The sequence below is a fragment of the Setaria viridis genome, chromosome 6 (genome assembly GCF_005286985.2).
Source record: "Setaria viridis chromosome 6, Setaria_viridis_v4.0, whole genome shotgun sequence".
Taxonomy (NCBI): Eukaryota; Viridiplantae; Streptophyta; class Magnoliopsida; order Poales; family Poaceae; genus Setaria; species Setaria viridis.
In genome coordinates this window covers 17,751,609-17,770,799 of record NC_048268.2, presented here as the reverse complement: position 1 = coordinate 17,770,799, position 19,191 = coordinate 17,751,609, and positions in this window count along the sequence as shown.

Genomic DNA, 19,191 nt, shown 5'->3' with positions numbered 1-19,191 from the left:
AAAATATTGAAAGTAAGGATCCACTATTACTAGCTTTTCGGTGAAACAAACCTAGAACCAAAAGCTTTGCATACTAGGAGTCAGCTAAGTATATACCATAGCCGGTTAAGTCTTGCTGAGTATTAGCATGCTAAGGGTTGTTGTTGTGACCCTTTTTCAAGAGGTGCCTCTTCTCTTGATGTCACATCGATCTCGATGTGATATCCTTCGCTCATCATCGTTACCGCTTTAGAGTTAGTTGATCGATATTTGTGTTTTAAATTGTATTTTCCTTGTACCTTTAAATCTATGTATTATCCATGTATTTGAACCCTTTCTGTAAACTTTTGTATTATCGTTGTGTTGTATATTTTATTTTTGGGTAAAAACTATCATGTTTGTACAATATGCGCTTACCTTCGCGTGAGACTACTGGTGTTTGTTTCGATCAACATACTAGGAATGCAGGCTGTCAAATTAAAACATTAAGTTAATGAGCCAGATGTGTTCAAATGATGGTCATTACAATTAATTAGAGTTTTAATTTGAGGGTTCTATAACAATGGCTAAGCCGATGCCACACCCTTTCTCACATGATGATCCATAAAAAAATAAGACCCAAGGAACCAACTCAATCATGTCCACTGATTCATCCTGATGTTGTAAGATAAAATCAGCCATGACCTGAGCCTTAATAGCCTTAGCCGATTCATATCGTAAGTCGAATTCCATCAGTGCCAAAATCCATTTGCCCATCCTTCCTTTCATAATAGGAGCCGATGGCATATACTTAATCACATCGGCTTTGCATATCATGGTGCACTCAGATGTCAACAGGTAATGGCGTAATTAGGTGCATCTAAAATATAGGCATAAGCATAATTTTTCAATAGGTGGATACCTGGTTTCAGCATCCAAAAGCCTTCTGCTTAGATAAAAGACTACCAATTCCTTCCCATCTACTTCTTGAACTAAAACCGATCCGATCGCCTGTTCATCAGCCGATAGGTACAACTTGAACGGCCGATCTAGTTGTGGCGCAACCAAAACCAGTGGTGACTTCAAATATTTCTTGATTTCATCTAGAACAGCTTGTTGATTTTCTCCCCAAACAAACTCTTGATCGGGCTTTAGATTCAATAATGGCATGAATGGTTTGCTATGCGTTGACAAGTTAGATATGAACCTCCTGATGAAGTTGATCTTCCCAATGTATCAGAGATGCATGCAGAGGTGCCTTGGTGACCTCATCGGAGAGGTCGTCATGGTGTAGATCAGGATCCGGCTGGTCGGCAACCTAGAAGACATGTTCGCCCACCTCTGAGGATACAACATCAGACTCAATCCTAAAAAGTGCGTCTTCAAGGTGCCCAAAGGCAAGCTACTGGGGTTCATCATATCCAAGCGTAGCATCGAAGCCAACCTAGAGAAAATAGCGGTGATTAGGAACTTGGGGCCGATCACTAACCTCAAAGGTGCCTAGAAGCTGATGGCCTCACTCAACCACTTCATTTCGCAGCTCGGGGAGCAAGGCACGCCTCTGTACAAGCCCTTGAATAATAAATCCGATCAGTTCCGATGGAACGATGAGGCAGAGGAAGCGTTCGACTAGCTAAAAGATGTCCTAGTCTTACCCCCGACCTTGGTCTCACCCAGCCCAGGCAAGCCTGTATTGTTCTACATCACCACAACCACACAGGTTGTGGAGCGTGAAGAGCCAGGACATGTCCTCAAGGTCCAACGATCAGTGTACTTCGTCAGCGAAGTCATGTCCTATGCCAAGGTCTGCGCTAACCCCAAATCTGGAAGATGATCTACGCAAACCTCATCACCAAGCCCAAGCTCCTCCACTAGTTCGAGATCCATCCCATGTGTAACACCCGAGAAATTCATACAAATAGCTGATGACCGAGCTTGGAAAAAAGAGGCCAAAAGTTGGTTGTAACAGAGTAGGGATTCAACAAGATTTTTCTTTTTTGTTCCCCATGTGGCCTACAATGACACGGAAAAGGCTAGATGTTGGTATTTCTTACGGTCACGGATAAATCCGCAAGCACATGGATATCGTTGTAACTTTCACCCGACAGTATTCTAGGGTATCAAATCCATAGGGAACATGTGTGCACTATCTAAGAGCTAGGTTCATCCAAGGAAAACAAGAAGATAAGTAGGCTAGGGTAGAGGGGGTCTCATAAGGATAGAGCTACTAGGCTATGATAGGTTCTGAGGTTAACTGCTTACTTCGGACACCGGCTTAGCCCTAGAGTGCCAGGCTACTCTGGCTTACTGCTCTATGATGTACCCAAAACGTGGAGGAGTACAAAGGATGGATAGGGCTATCACCACCTGCCGCCTACCTCTACAACTTGTGGGGTACACAACTGTTGATGGTCCTTAAATATCATATCCGACCATCAACTCTAATAAAGAATGGTGAAAACAATTACAAAACTAGATATAGGGGGTTTAATTCTAACTATCTCCACTAGCTTTGGTGAATAATTGTTTACAGGAGATCACATCTACACATAGGGATAATCGTGCTCAAAACACACTCAAGGAGTAAAGAAACACACTCGTGACCAATCAGATGGAAACACATGAATCCATGGGCCCACAAACAGAGGAAAACAAACCTAAATCCTCACTAGACCCCATGTACCCACATGAGGGCCCCTTGGATAGCATCCTGGATGAAAGGCGATGCGTGGAGCGACCCTATAGTTGGCCAAATGGGCTGGGCTAAATGGGCGGCATGAGGCCCGGCCTATTTTGGCCCGGCACCAGCATGGCCTGGCCCGGCGTTACACGAGCCTGTGCCAGCACGACCCGACGTAGCAGGCCAGACCTAGGCCTCAGCTGTGGCACGTCGGGCGGCCCATGGCACGGCCCATGTAACAGGTGGCACGATGAAGGCCCGTCTTCCCTGCCGCTCCTCAGCTCCTGCCGCACTCCAGTGTGGCAGTGCGACAAGCGGCCGGCCGAGGGTGCCGCTGCAAGCCGCGCCGACAAGCTGACCACCCGCCAGATCTCCTCACGTGGCCGCGCCTCCCTTGCCCGGATTTGGCGGGGGCTAGTCACCTCGCGCCACCAATCACCCCGAGCACCCCCAGTCGACGAACGCTAGGTCTATGGGGAGGGGCCAAGGGGCGATCTGCCGCCCCTAGGTGGGAATGAGGGATCCGCCACTAGCGCGGGTAGGGAGGAGGAGCCTTCAACCTCAGCCCCAGCCCAAGGCATGAGAAGGAGGAAGGAGCTGACAACCTTGAGGGAGAAGCCGCCGCCTGCGACTTGAGGGAGGAGGGGAAGAGCTGCTGACCTTGAGGAAGATCCGCGCGCGGAGGTAGGAGGCGGCTCGCCTCCTCGAAGCCCTGAGCGGAGGAAGATTGGAACGGAATGGGAAAAATGAAACGAATGGAAAAAAAGTCTATTCGCGGGCCGATGGGCGGCCCGGCCTACCTTGGCTATTGGGCTATCATGCCGACCCGGCCCGTATAAGGATTAAAGAGGCCAGGCCTGGGCCTCCAAGCCAGCACAGCTAACGCCCTAGCCCGACATGACACTATATTCCATAGGATCTCCACTCCCCCAAGGCTCCCTCTCAACTATAAAAGGACCCCCTCTCTTCTATTCAACACAAAACACAAGAGAGAAGAAGAGAAGGAGGGACTCCAACTTTAGACTACTTTTGTAGAATAGGATAGGGAGTGTGTGAGGAGAAGTTCAAGAGGAGAGTCAGACTTGTCAACCTCCCTCTACTTGTACCTCAGCGGATACGAATCCTTTGAGTAAGTATCTGGGTTAGTCTATGGTGGTGAGTTCTTGGTAAGGTTACGCTTTTGTTATTATTCGCTTGCGGGTTCATCGTCCGTTCTTGTAATGGGTGCTCTAGCTTAAGGATTTGAGTCTAAGATAGAGTTTGGCCAAAGCTAGAGTAGTAATTGATAGCGTAGACATAGTGTCTAGGCTTGAGGTTGGCTTTGTTTGTTACCTTTCCTCATGGTCGAAGAGGTATGCAGACAGCCTTGTCCATCCCTTGTATTCCTATACATTTGGGTTCAGGGTAGAGATAATAGCCGAAGACACTTGGTAGACCAGGTATAGGCCGGTGCCTAAAGTAAGCGAGTAGTAGCTAAGTTTATCCTTCTTAAGTGTCTTTATCCCTAGGCAACCACAGTACCCAAGTCAATCTATCTTTCTCCTTTTCTCTGGGTCAGCTAGTTAGAAGACCTTTGCTCATCCGTTCCCTGAGAAATATACGATACCCTGGATACTCTCCGGGTGAAGTGCTACAACGGTATATCCATGTGCTTGTGGATTCATTGATGAACGTTAAGAAATACCAACAAGCATTTCTGGTGTCGTTGCTGGGGAATGGTTGCTGTAATTGTCTTTGAACCTAGTATGCCCATGTATCCTTTATTTTACCTTTCTCTTATTTTTACCCTTTGTTTACCATGGAACATATCTCCACTCAAAAACATTCTACTCCCGAGGATGAGTTGTTAGAGCCACCACACTCTACAAAGCCTATCACAGCTTCTAGCTATGAACTCCATCCTAACATCATAGCCATGGTTTAGGGACAAACCTTCTCCGAATTTGAAAATGAAGATCCCCACCATCATTTGCAAGAGTTTGAGGAAATGTATTCGTGCTTGGTAATCCTAGGCATGACACAGGAGACCTTGAGGTGGAAGTTGTTTCCGTTCTCTCTCATAGAGAGTGCAGAGCAATGCTACAATCACAACATGGAGAGTGTGAATGGTGATTGGGGAAAGCTCCGAGATGACTTTTGTCACTTGTTCTCTCCTTCATTCCACATAGCCTCTCTCCGGGGTGACATCCTTGCATTTGAGCAACTAGGTAAGGAGTCCTTAGGTGCAGCATGGGCTAGATTCTCACACCTTTTAACATCAAGCCCAAACTAGTCAATACCCGATGATATATCATTGCACATCTTTTACATGGATTTAGATATGATCTTTGCCCTATATCTCGACATCACTGCCGAAGGTTCATTTGCGCACAAAACTCTGACAAAAGGAAAGGAAATAGTAGATCACATCCTAGAAAACTCTTCCTTTGTCACCAATCCTAGTGAACCCCACCAGGAATCCATGTTGAGCCATCAGAGCCCCTTGACAACCAAACCTGAACCTTTACCTCCCACATCCCAGGAATTGTCTGTTGAGCCCTCTCCCGGACCATGAACATCGAAGGAAGAAGAAATTCAACATTTGGAGTTCTCTTTCCAAGTCAAGGATGATCCTTCTGAAAACCTTAGAAACACCTCAAATTACCTCTGCAAGAAGAAACCACCGGTCCCTGCTAGTCAGCTAGATTGCCTAGAAGCTAGAGAAACCGCGCCTGAGTCACCAAGCATTTTGGGCAATGAGCGGTTAAGGGTGCTGGAGCTATCGTTAGAAGTTATTTGGATCAACTCATGTTCCTTAACCATTCAATGCACCATACAGGGAACAAAGGTGAATGCTCTCTATAATCCCACGGTTGGTGCCAACATTATTTCCAGCTCTTATGCGTTGACCTTTTTGGGATATGAGCCGTTGGCACCAACTGACAAAACCTTCCGGAGCTTCTCAGGAGATCTCCTAGAATGGTTTAGGGTCTTGGAGAACATGTCTATAGGACACAGAGGCGCCGATGCTATCCTAGACTTTCATGTCTTCAAAGTCCAAGACTTTGATATCTTGATCAGACATCCTACAGAGAACTTTCTCTTAGATGCTCCGACTCTAGGAAAGCTTGATGTCCAATTAGGGAAGGAAACATCTCTTAAGCCTACGGTACCTCTATTTGAGGAGAAAAATCACACGAAGACTTTTCTACCCTTGGGAATAGTGCGGACATGCTAGTGTACTAAGTACACAAAGACATAAAACAAGAACAAGAACTTTATTAGTCTTTATAGAAAAATAAATACAAGTCCCTATGCGCTCCATAGACTAATGACAGTGATCTAGTCTTGGGCGATATGGTCTTCTAGTTCCTAGGGCATCGGAAGTCTCCTAGTTAATCACCTCTGCAAGTCTTGCTTGCCGGAGAACCTCCGATTACACTACTGTGGTCGTCATCTTTGGTCTTCGCTTCACGTTCTCCATGCATGTGTGGTGTTGATGTGGGTGTGGTGTCGGCATCATCCATGGCCTCGTTGGTCCATGAGCCAGTGTAGCCTAGCTATGACATCAACTCCACCTGCCCACGTTGTCTGTCCTCATCGGCATCGTACAACGTGTTGTAGTCGTAGTAGTGGTGGGTCGGGTATGCACAGTCGTGTCATTGAAGCCAAGTAGACATCACGGCAGGGTCGGTCATTGAGGTGGCGATGATCTTCGGATCTTGAGCGTCTCGGCAGAGACACGGGAAGCCACGAACTCAGACAGGCTTGCTTGCTTGCTTTCTAGTTAGTTCACTGGTGCACATGCATGCACATATGCACGTGCATGGTTGTATGTCCCCATGAGACACATCTTCTTGCTTGCATCTCTGATTGGCTCATTGGTGCATATGCATGCACACACATGTACATGCATGGCAGCATGGCCCCATGAGACGCATCCTCCTGCTTGCACATTTTGTGAGCGTCGGCTTTCTCGCCTGCACATGTAGGTGCCTCCGGCCTAGGAACAACGTCGTGTCCATCTTCCATGGCGTCATCTCTTCCATCAACTTCCGGCTAGCTGTAGACTCATCTTCGGAGATGTTGTCGAGTTGTGCTAATCGCCTGGGGGTTCTGTTCTGGCTAGTACCCGGGTTGTTATTTTGAGTAATAACAAGGACTTCCCTGTCCGGGTAGTAGCTTCCGGAGCTGGATGTTGCAATCTCTGTGGAACTTTCCTCATGATTGGGAGTGAGCGGAATGCCCTCTTAATATAGGGGGTTGTCTATATGAGCAACAAGGCGCGAGTCGTAGTCACGGGCAAGAAGAGATGGTCGTAATCCTGGCCAATGTACGAATCTGCCTTGTGATGTTGAAGTTATTACCAATCCTTGGGCTGGACCAGATAATGGTATCTCTGCCGGATAAACTGAGTCGGAGTCGACATCTTCATCGCACCCGAGTTCGAGTTGGAATCGAGTAAGAAAGCCTTGGTGAACTTCGGCTGCGTTGCGGAGTCCGTGCGGGAACCGCTTTGAAGTCGAAACCGACTTGGGAATTGATTGGGACCAACTAGTCCGAAACGTAGTCGAGTCCAACGTGTGGTCGAACCCGAAATTTTCAACTTTGAAATCTTGGTTTTTTCTAGCCCAATCTTCTGCTTTCTTCTCCTGAGCATTGATGATCTGGCGCCGGAACGAACCCAAGCCATCGGCAATGCAAAGCTAGGATCCGAAAACGAAGGTGGCGCCTGCTTCGATGAAGAAGAGGGGCTTGATGATGACCATTGCCATTGAGTTTGCGCTGAGAAACTCGATGAGTTCCCCTACCTGGCACGCCAGCTGTCAGTGTTTTAGATCGGCAACCCGCCTAGGGGGTACCCTAGGTGGTCTTTTGTGCGGTAAGGATCGTCGAGAATCAAGAAATCAATGGTGATGCAAGGAACACAATTTAGACAGGTTCGGGCCGCTAGATCGCGTAATACCCTACGTCCTGTATGTTGGTTTGTATTGATCTTGGATCAACTGGAGTTCTTGTTGAGGAGGGGTCCCTGCCCGCCCTTATATACACGGGAGGGCATGGTTACAAGTCTGAGTCCTAGTCGAGTACTATTACAGAGTTCTACTCGGTAAGGCCCGAGTAGTTTTCCATATACATACTTGACTAGTCTGAGTGGGATACGCCTATCCCTTGTCCTAATCGTGTTCGAGTACGTCCCTCAGTGGGCCGTCCAAGGTCTACTCATGGGCCTGGTGTGCATGCCCGACAGCGGGCGGCGTCATGGGCCGTGGACGTCATGCCTCTGCCTCCAAGATCCAACCTCTCGCGCTCCTCTGCTACCACTCCATCGCGGCCGACGGCGAGACAACTAAGCGGCGAGATGAGCGGACAGCCCCACCATGTGTATGCATCTAATCTATGATAGGGACAACGAAGGAATCCAAGATCAACTTATACCGCGAAGATGAATAAAGGGGCCATGGCCTTCTTCTGCCTTGCTTGATGTGCTCGTCGGCTTCACATCGACTCCGGCGCGGTCATCAGCCTTGCTGCAACAGCGGACAACAAAGCTTGCTGATGATGATTGGCGTCTCCAGGCTGATATAGACTCTGGTCTTGCAGGAGCTCTGATGTGACCATCAAATCACCAAACATGACAGATGGTGCTTCAGAAAATTATACAAATGGTTGTCCTATTAAGTTAGGCTCCTTTTATTTTGACGGGAAGCCAAAAAAGAATATGGAGGATGAAATAACACCAGGGGCTACTGTACCATGCAGGTTAATTTTTGTTGGAGCTAATCTACGCAAGAAGCAAGAGACTAGAGTCAAGCCAACTATTCAGATTGGTTGCATGTCTCTACATGTTGGTTCGGGCTGAGAGTATTAGCATAAGTACCATATTGTATTATTATTTTGTTACGTGTAGCTGCCTAGTATGTTGAGTAGCCGAGTCCAAATTAATGTAGGCTAGTTTGGGCCAGCTTGGTTAGCCTAGTTGAGTCCAGTTAAGTTTGCCTTAATGTTGGTTGAGTCAGGATTGGAGTCGGCAGGCCTGCGTGCCTTTTATGCCTAGGGCCGGCGCGCCCCCGGGGGTGATTTATTTTTTCTGGCATGAGTTTTTGTGAGGGGCCTCCTCCACAAAACCCTAGATGGTGATCCCTCTAATACCCTAAATTAATTCTATTGCTACCGTACCGATTCATAGAGATCATGTTCGTACGTGATCAGGAATCCATTTTCTGGTACGCATCAAATTCCAGCGGACGGGTGGAGGAGCTTATTCAAGGTTTTTTTTCTATTGGCCGATTATTCTTGTTCCTGAAGCCTCATTACTTGATGCTTGCTGCACTTTCTACCACTATCATGAGATATATCTTCAAGTCCTGTTACTACAGTTTATCTAGATAATTTGCTAGAGGCTCCTGTTGCTTAACTGAGATAATTTTCAATTGGTACCGTGAATCTGAAGGGCGAAATTAGGGCATCGATGTCTGGTGCTCATCAAATGGCATCAGTTTCTGGGTTGCTCACAGTACATTAGAATATTTCTTATTGCTCTATTTGATCAGAGATAGTGATATGCAGAATTCTAAAAATTCTAAAGTTGGTGATCCTAAATCTAATGAGGGAGGTTTAGAAGAGTTTCCTGAAGCTCCACGTCCTGTTTATGATGCTAAATTGCAACAAGAAGTTAGGGATGGGGTGAGTGCCACGTCCTTACATGCATCGGCTTGCTAGCGATGTGCATCGTGCTAACTGTGATAGCAATACAGTTGGTCGTGCTGGTCGTGTTCCGTTCGATGATGGGCTTGGTAAGCTAAAAATTTCCATACCCTGTTTTTAGGGTTCGGGTGAGCCGGAAGATTACTTGGAGTGGGCAATGCGTTGTGATCAGATTTTTGATAGCTATAATTATTCTAAGGATAGGAAAGTACATGTTGCATCCATTGAGTTTACTGGATATGCTTTGACTTGGTGGAATTCTTTGTGCCGTGCTGGAGGTCGTCCACACACTTGGCACTATATGAAGGATATTATGCATCATCATTTTTGTGCCTCAATATTTTATTAGAACCTTGTATACTCATTTGCAACGACTTGAGCAAGGTAATCTTAGTGTGGATGCATACTACAAAGAGATGGAGTTACTGATGATCCGTACGGGTTTGAAAGAAGATGAGGATGCCACAATGTCTTGTTTTATTCGTGGCCTAAATTTGGATGTGCAAGAGCATGTTGAAACTGCACATTACTATGATATGGAGAGCTTGGTCCATGTTGCTCAAAGGGTGGAACGACAATTGAAAGCTCGTCATGCTTTTGGACGTTCTTGCTCTTTTCTGCATGATGATGGTTGTGGTGCTGCTACTAAATCAGTTTCCTTCTATCTAAAGATGTGTCAAAATCTACTGCTGGTTCGATGACTAAAGTTCCATCAAAGGCTGAATCTTCCACTGCAACTTCATATTCTACAAATAGTGTTATACTTGTGGGGGCAGAGGACATCTTAGAAAGGATTGTCCTAATCAAAAGAAGGTATTGATGACAAAACGGGGCTTTATTTCTGATAGTCTTTATGAAAAGTTAGCAAATGAATCTATTTATGATGCCCGTGCTTGTGATGGCTACCCTGATATTGATGATGATGCTCCAAATCATGGTTTATCTTTGCTATCCCAAGAAACAAAGAGTGATGGTCCTCATATTGAAGTAAAGGGGCAGCGGTATAATGTGTTCCAGTTGGAGTGCAAAATTCAAGACAAGGTATGCAAGCTAGTTATTGATGGTGGTAGCTTTACCAATGCCTTTAGTTCAGATTTGGTGCATGCTTTAGCAATGGTTGAATAAATCTGGAATGCTAAAAATTACTCACAATGTGAGAGTAAAATTTTCTATCGGCGATTACGTGGATAGTGTGGATTGCGATGTGGTGCATGTGAATGCTTGTCATCTGTTACTTGGAAGGCCATGGCAATATGATCTCAATGCAACTCATGAACGTCGTTCCAATATATATTCTTTTGTTTATAAAGGAGTGTGTCATATGCTCAAACTAATGCCTGAAACTTCTATCAAGGCGGAGGTTTTCCCTGCTACAAGGAAGAATAAAGATGCTACTACAAATACCTCAAAGCCGAGGATGGGTTTGTTTCAAGGAAGGGAGGATGATGTGACCCTCAAGTCACCAAACATGATAGATGGTGCTTCAGAAAATTATACAAATGGTTGTCCTATTAAGTTAGGCTCCTTTTATTTTGACGGGAAGCCAAAAACGAATATGGAGGATGAAATAACACCGGCGGCTACTGTACCATGCAGGTTAATTTTTGTTGGAGCTAATCTACGCAAGAAGCAAGAGACTAGAGTCAAGCCAACTATTTAGATTGGTTGCATGTCTCTACATGTTGGTTCAGGCTGAGAGTATTAGCATAAGTACCATATTGTATTATTATTTTGTTACTTGTAGCTTCCTGGTATGTTGAGTAGCCAAGTCCAAATTAATGTAGCCTAGTTTGGGCCAGCTTGGTTAGCCTAGTTGAGTCTAGTTAAGTTTGCCTTCATGTTGGTCGAGTCAGGATTGGAGTCGGCAAGCCTGCTTGCCTTTTATGCCTAGGGCCGGCGCACCCCTGGGGGTGATTTATTTTTTTTTGGCATGAGTTTTTGTGAGGGGCCTCCTCCATAGAACCCTAGATGGCGATCCCTCTAATACCCTAAGTTAGTTTTATTGCTAGCGTCCGATTCATAGAGATCATGTTCGTGCATGATCAGGAATCCATTTTCTGGGTATGCATCAAATTCCGCTGGAATTTCCCTTCTCTGATCATGGCTTCTTGGCACACAAGTGGAGGAGCTTATTCAAGGTTTTTTTTCTATTGGCCGATTATTCTTGTTCCTGAAGCCTCGTTACTTGATGCTTGCTGCCCTTACTACCACTGTCGTGAGATATATCTTCAAGTCCTGTTACTACAATTTATCTAGATAATTTGCTAGAGGCTCCTATTGCTTAACTGAGATAATTTTCAATTGGTACCATGAAAGTGAAGCGCGAAATTAGGGCATCGATGTCTGGTGCTCATCAAGCTTGATGGATGAGACTTTGCGTCTTCTTGGTTCCTTCTCCTAGCGATGCCTTGATGGGAAGAGCTGCGGCTCTCTTTTTTTCTCCTGGCAGTGTCTCGGGTGGATGGAAAAGGATCCCCTTTTTCACGTGACGGAGCAGGGCTTTATATAGGCCAGGGGTTAGGGTATGCGGCCACCCAGGAGTTACATTCCATCTAGCGCCGCTTAGTTTGTTAGCGAAATATCTGTCGATTGCTGTTTTGCTTGATGACCAAGTTGGTTGATCTCTATCCAGAGCCTGGACTCTATCTTCGGCTGGCTTAATAGCACGGGCGAGAATACATCCAGGTAGTTTGTTAGCTCCTAAACTCTCACCAGGATATTTTACTTGCTCGGCAACTAAACGATGTTGAAACCTACCTCATGGTGAGAGCTTCTAGGACTCTCCACCTCTCCGGAACCTTCTAGATAGTGCCGGCTGCTGTGTGGCCCAGACGCATGGCGATACGCATTGCAGAGAACTCAATTACGCATATGCCGGCCTCATATACATGCATGGTTGCCATGCCTAGCGGCTGCCCTGTCCACTGATGATCATTAGGTGCTAATTAATTAGCCATGTGTTTCTTGAGCACATACACAAACTTGCATGTACTGATGTACGTAGCCTAATAATTTTCTTAATTTTCTCTATTCTTGATTCTCAGTAATTCAATAGAGTTTAATCCATCACATTTGAATATTGTGACAAAATAGCGTCAAACAACCTCCTCCACCCGATCCTTCTAATGGAGCATTTCTCAAAGAGGCCATGAAGGAGGAATGGTTGAAGGAAGTGAGACGCTCTTCTGAAGCAATTCGGATTGGCTCACTCTCCACAACCATCTGTTGTTCTATGAGGGGAACTGCCATAGAAGCCATTCACGACCCCACTGCCGAGGCCTGCGTCATGTCCAAATTCCTCACGGACACTTTCGTAGGAAACATGGCTCTAGCCCCAACCAACAGACTCTTCAAAAGTCCCTCAGGATTCATTTTTGAATGTCGGGAGATCGCAAGGGCTGTACCGATCGAGATAGATAAAATTGAGGTTCACATAGACTTCTACGTCTATCGCATCCTTGATTTTGATCTTCTCATAGTCTACACTTTGGAAAAACTCCACCTAGAAAGTACATCTTAAGGGAGCCTTGATGAAAAGCTTAGGGACACAGCTTCCACCACCACTATCTCTTGCCTGGAAAATCCTATGGCAAAGCCTCTTCCCGAGCAAAACTCGCTCAAGAAGGTGATGCGTACACCTCTGATCATATTATCCTAGCCTGTTCCAATTAAGGGAGCAGATTCCTCCATTCCCAAATAGGATGACTCAGAAGACCTTCAACTTTGTGAAGATGAATAATCATCATCACCCTCGATCGAGTTTGAGCCTCTTCCCCGCATTATATTGTTCTCAGCCATGATCAAGACCTAGCCATGATCTTTCACAATTAATCTCTTGAGATGGAGAACCCATGGGCCATGGAATTCCATAGACGAGCATGGGAGCTTCATTCTTGAAACACCACAAGAACCATGCTCGCAGAACATATCTCTAGAGACAGCCATGCTTTGTGCCACAAGCATGTTTAGGGACTACAACCACCATATAGTCCTTATTTGCAAAATGTTTAGAAGGTTGGTTGTAGATGCTTTTGTTTATTGTAAGCATTGCAAATTTCGTGGATGCGTTGTGGCACTAACCCTATAGGTAAAGAATCAATAAAATAAACAATGAATGGTGGTGAAGATGGGAAATATATCGCCAATGGTAGCTATAATGTAAATATTCCTCAGGGTCGAGCTTGTGACCATAAATAAAGCAGTACCGGAAGATAGCCTGGATTATCATGAAAAAAATATAGCATAAAATTTTCTTTTAAACAATAAAAGCAAGAACATGTTTTTAGGATAGTGTGTACCTTCAGGTATTTTTGCTCACTAACCATTTCAGGTTAAGATTCAAAGGAACGGGGGTCATGACATGTACGAAAACATGGGAGCTACATCAACTGTACACTCAGTACTCTTTGGTGTTGGAACACACTCTAAAGGAGACATCGACAATGCACACTTGACTCTTGGTGTCCTGAGACACAAAAGTCCAAGAGTGGGGGAAGTTGGTGAGCGCCTTACTTCACGTTCTACTCATACCAAAGAGGGTGTTAGTTCTGCCCTACTAAAATAAGAGAGATGAAAAAAAAAGAAAATAAAAAAAGAGAAGGGAAGAAAAAAAAGAGAGAAAAATAATATGAGAAGAAAAGAAGAGAAAAGAAAAGGAAAATAAGGAAGATGAAAAAAAGGAACAGAGTGAGAGAAAGGCGGCGAGCTCCACATGAGCATGCCTTCAAGTTGGGGCATTGCACCTTGATAGATACCACTTCGCCACTCAGCTCCATGTATCCTTGCTCTTGAGTGTGCATGCAAGCCAGCTTAGTCTTCATCCTATCCCAGCTCTGCATAGCTTCGCTCTAGTAGCTCCTGCGCGCATAAAAGCAAGAGGAATGCTCCTTTTCTTTTCCAAGCCTTTGTTGCTCCACTCCATTTGGCACTTGCTCATATGCACGAAAGGAGACGTACTTTGCGCCTCCAATCCTACAGCATTGTGCCAATGGATCATGCCACCAAGGCCCATGGTTCCTACACACTAGGCATGTGTACAACCTAGCATTTTTGCTCACCTGAGTTGGTGAGGTCAAAGTACTTTCCTTCACTGTAGTATGCATCAAAATGGAGGAACCATCGACAACCATATGTGACCACACCACCGCTGCAGCAATTTCAAATCATCCATCCTCATATGCTGCCGGTAAGAATACTCAGGTACGTGAAGGTAAGATTCACCAATCCTTTACTCATATTTATCTCCATATGAACATAGCTTGATCATGCAAGTTCATGCTTCCCTTGTTTTTGTCATATCCTCTGGTTTGGTTGTATTCAATTGGTACATCCATAGGCTTTTTAAATTAAGGATGGTGCTTAGGTTAAATAGCCTTCTTTAACAAAAATTAGACATGGTGTCAAATTTTGATTGATGAATGTTAGAGTTAATATTTTCATAGACTTTGGATGCATATCTTTTGTGGGCTAACCCCTACAGGAAAATTTGGAAAATTGATAGGTAGGTCCTCAAGCTAAATTCATATTGCGGATAAAACAAGGCCCAGGACACACTTCAACAAAAATTGCACGGCATAAATAGGAGGCACATATCACCTTTCAAGGTGCGCTATGAGTATTCTGCCAAATGCCCCTTTGTTATGCTCATATAATTTTATCTCAGCCTTTTTTGAGTTATGCTAAAAAGATAAAAAAATTGGTGAACAACAAAATTGAAAAAATCCTTTCTGAAATAATAGTCTCTCAAAAAAAATTGATGAAATAAAATCATGGCAAGCATGCTATTTGAATCTTTGAATTTGATTTTCCTTAGCGTGGATGTGAACAACTAAATCTCAAGGCAAAAATGAAATCCCTTTAGAATTCTTTAAGCATCCCTCAAGTATTTGTTGTCCACTAACCTTTTGCTAGGAATAAAATAAACAACCAAAGGAGCAGTGTACAATAATTCTAACACTCATACAATGCTCCTTGGTCCCACAGGAAGACAGATGCATGAGGAACCAAGCAGAACAAATGCAAAGCTTTGCCTCATGCATATAAAGTTTAACTCTTGCATTTTTGTTCTACGCTTGGGGAGGTCTATTAGGTAAGTATCCCAAAAACCTCGTGCATCCTCGCCTCATGTTTCCACCTTGCCAAAGTTTCCCTTCATGACCATTTTGCCATGATAAAAAGATAATAAAAGAAATAAATAAATAAAGTTATAAAAAAATTTAAAAAAAGAAACTTAGGCATTTCAAACACCTATTTAATAAGATTTAGACTCCCTGGTGTTCAAAACCAGCAGAGTCCTTGCTTCTTTCCACCTTTGTTTGTTTTGATAAATAAAATAGGTACAAGAATAAGTGTGGGGAGATCTCTCAAGCTTAACCAAAGACCCATTCATTCGAGATCTCCCACCAACATGTTGCACAATATCGGATGGTCCAGCCCATAGAAGAACAGGACAGATAGACTACAGAGAGGGATGGCTGAACCTCCAGTTCAGCCGAACCACCTCTGACTCCCCTCCAGTTCCCTCTTCTTCCTCTTCAACAAAGGTTTGTGCAACAAAACCCACTAACTCCCTAAATTCCTAAGTTCAAACAAACTTTATGTTGATCACTAAAATTAAACTCAATGAGCCTTGCCAACCTCCTCATGATGAACATGCCTTTCCTAGGGTTGGCTTGCATATTCTTTATTCCTCGCTAATAGTCCTATTACTTATAAACAATTTATCATAGGGAAAGCATGTCATCTAAGTAGTTGACAAATAAGATATGGTATGATTAAAGAAACCTTGCTTCTTCTAGCAAAATACTTGGTACTTTTATTTTGACAAAATAAAAAAATAGCTTGACTCCTTAATGATATGATAAATTCCTACCAAAGCCATATGTTGACCTCATTGAAAACCTTATACATATGCTACTTATTTTTGCATTGAGTTTCATCAAACTATTTGTGACCCTTGTGAGATTCATTTCATGACACTTAAAAACGCTAAACTCCTACACTAGGAGATGGGCAACAATTCACTCACCTATCCATCCATTCCGCAAAATAAATGCTCCACTATATATATGTTGATCTGTCTCTCCAATTATCGTTACAAAAGGGACATGGGCTATCAAAAAAAATATGGACACATGAAGGTCCAAGTATAGGAAAAAAAAGAAAAAACAAAGAGTTGGACACATGATGGTCCAAGTATATGAAAAAAAAAGAGAAAGTCATGTTCTCAAAATATTTTCAAAGGGAGAGAGATCATATAAAAAGGAGTTTCTATATACCTTCCATCCACCATCCACATATTCGCACACATGAACATCTTGATCTGATTGTATGACTTGTTTTCTCCTTGGCAGTTTTTGACTTTGCTAATGTAAATACAAGTATGCTTCCTTTTCATCCCCTACCCTAAGCTTCCCAAAAAGCCTTATTAGAAGTAGGAAGAAAAGAGGCAAATCAATGCCTTGGTAAGGAACCATACACATTGAGTGATTTGAGAGAATCATTTGAGGAGTAAGGCTATGTTTTGATTTGAAAACCTTTTAAAAAAAACCCAAGTTATCTAAGCAGGAAAAGTAAAGATGGCACGGTAGACACTTGATACTAATCCATTCCATTCCTCAACCACCCAAGATGGCATGGTAGACACTTCAAAGTTAACAACTACAGGTGAGGCTTGGAATAACTTATATGCAGGTATCATAACAGACGAGGAGATGTTCCACCTTAGTCATTCAACCTTCACTCGAGGATGAGCTAAAGGCTAATTGAGGGGGTGTTGTTGATGGTCCTTAAATATCATATTCGACTGTCAACTCTAATAAAGAACAATGAAATAACAATCACCAAACTAGAGATAGGGGTTTAACTAGCTTTGGTGAATCATTGTTTATAAAAGATCACGTCTGCACACGGGCATAAACGTGCTCAAAACACACTCAAGGAATAAAGAAACACACCCAATCAGAGGGAAACACATGGATCCATGAGCCCACAAACAGGGGAAACCGACCTAACTCTGCACCAAACCCCATGTACCCACATGAGGGCCCACTAGACAACGTCCCAGACGAAAGGCGGTGTATGGGGCGACCCCGGGGGTTCGGCCGAACCACCCCTTTCACCTCTCGCACTCATCCTCCACGTGTCGCTCCCTCTGGATCTCCCCATGGCGGTTGTGGGGGTTTGGCGTGAAGCAAATGTACTTGGACATCAATACCTTCACAAGTGGAGAGAATAGAGGGAATATTCCATAGGATCTCCTCTCCCAAGGCTCCCTCTCCACTATAAAAGGACCCCCTCTCCTCCATTCAACACACAACACAAGAGAGAAGAAGAAAAGAAGGATGGACTCCACCTTTAGACTACTTTTGTAGAATAGGATAGGGAGTGTGTGTTTAAAAGTTCAAGAGGAGAGTCATACTTGTTGGCCTCCCTCTACTTGTACCTCGGTGGATATGAATCCTTTGAGTAAGTATCTGGGTTCGTCTATGGTGGTGAGTCCTTGGTAAGGTTACGCTTTTGTTATTATTTGCTTGCGGGTTCATCGTTCGTTCTTGTAACATGTGCTCTAGCTTTGCTCATCCGTTCCCTGAAAAATATACGATACCCTGAATACTCTCCGGGTGAAGTGCTACAATGGTATATCTTTGCGCTTGCAGATTCATTTGTGAATGTTAATAAATACTAACAACAACAAATAAAGGTAACCTCCAGCCTAGACACCATGTCTATACTATTGATTACTACCTCGACATTGTCAACACGTTTATACAAGATCAAGGTACTCTACCAAAGCAGAGCGATGAACCTGCAAGCAATTGACGAACAAAACTAATTAGCTTTGAGACTCACCACCGGAGTAGACCACGGATACTTACTCAAGAGCAAAATATCTGCTGAGGTACAAGGGTGTTGGTATATTTAACGATCATGAATAAATCCGCAAGCGCACGGATATACCATTGTAGCATTTCACCCAAGAGTATTCCCAAGGGTATCGTATTTCCCAAACAAAGGCGGGTAAGTCAAAAGAGTTTACTATGCATATGAGTATATCATAGATGGATAGAGACAATACTCAAGGTAGGGGTAAGATTGATAGATAGATAGTGTGACACACATAGGAATCATCTCAAGATAACTAAGCTAGGGAGAAGGACTAAGAGTTAGCTCTAGGTTCATATGTACTTCCTATATACTGCACAGATCATACAAGCATAACATACATACACATTGTATAGAACTCAGGCCTGTGCACCCAGGCACACATAGGGAGACAGTACCCGTACTAGTTCCGCCCAGCACAGTTACAGTTAATTTCTGAACTCCTACAGTATACCCGAACCTGGAGGATTACTAAGGACCAACAGAGCTGTCACCACCTGCGGCCTACCCCTAGCAACCCATGGGGCAAACTCATATCCAATAAGGCTAAGCAATCCAAGCACCATGCTTGCATTGTTAACAAACCTCTAGCCATACCAAGCTATTGTATCAATGGCTGAAGCCGCCACAGAAATGGCCATTTAACCAATGCCATAGCATAGATCAACTAAACTATACAAGATATATATGCACACAGAGTATAACATGTAGCATGGTCTCAAGGCATACATGGATGTATATAAGCCTATAATATGATAGCAAGGGTATATGACTAGCATACGAGCGTATAAGCCTAGCACATCAACATAGCAAGGGTATATATCTAACTCATGCATATTAATAAGGACATAACCTGCTTGGATACAACCACATTAGTAACTTTTGATTCACAGGTGAAACAATTCTTTACCATGATTATATTTGATACATTTGATGAATTGATGTTGCACCATGATGTGTGTTTGTTGTCAATTTCAGAAATA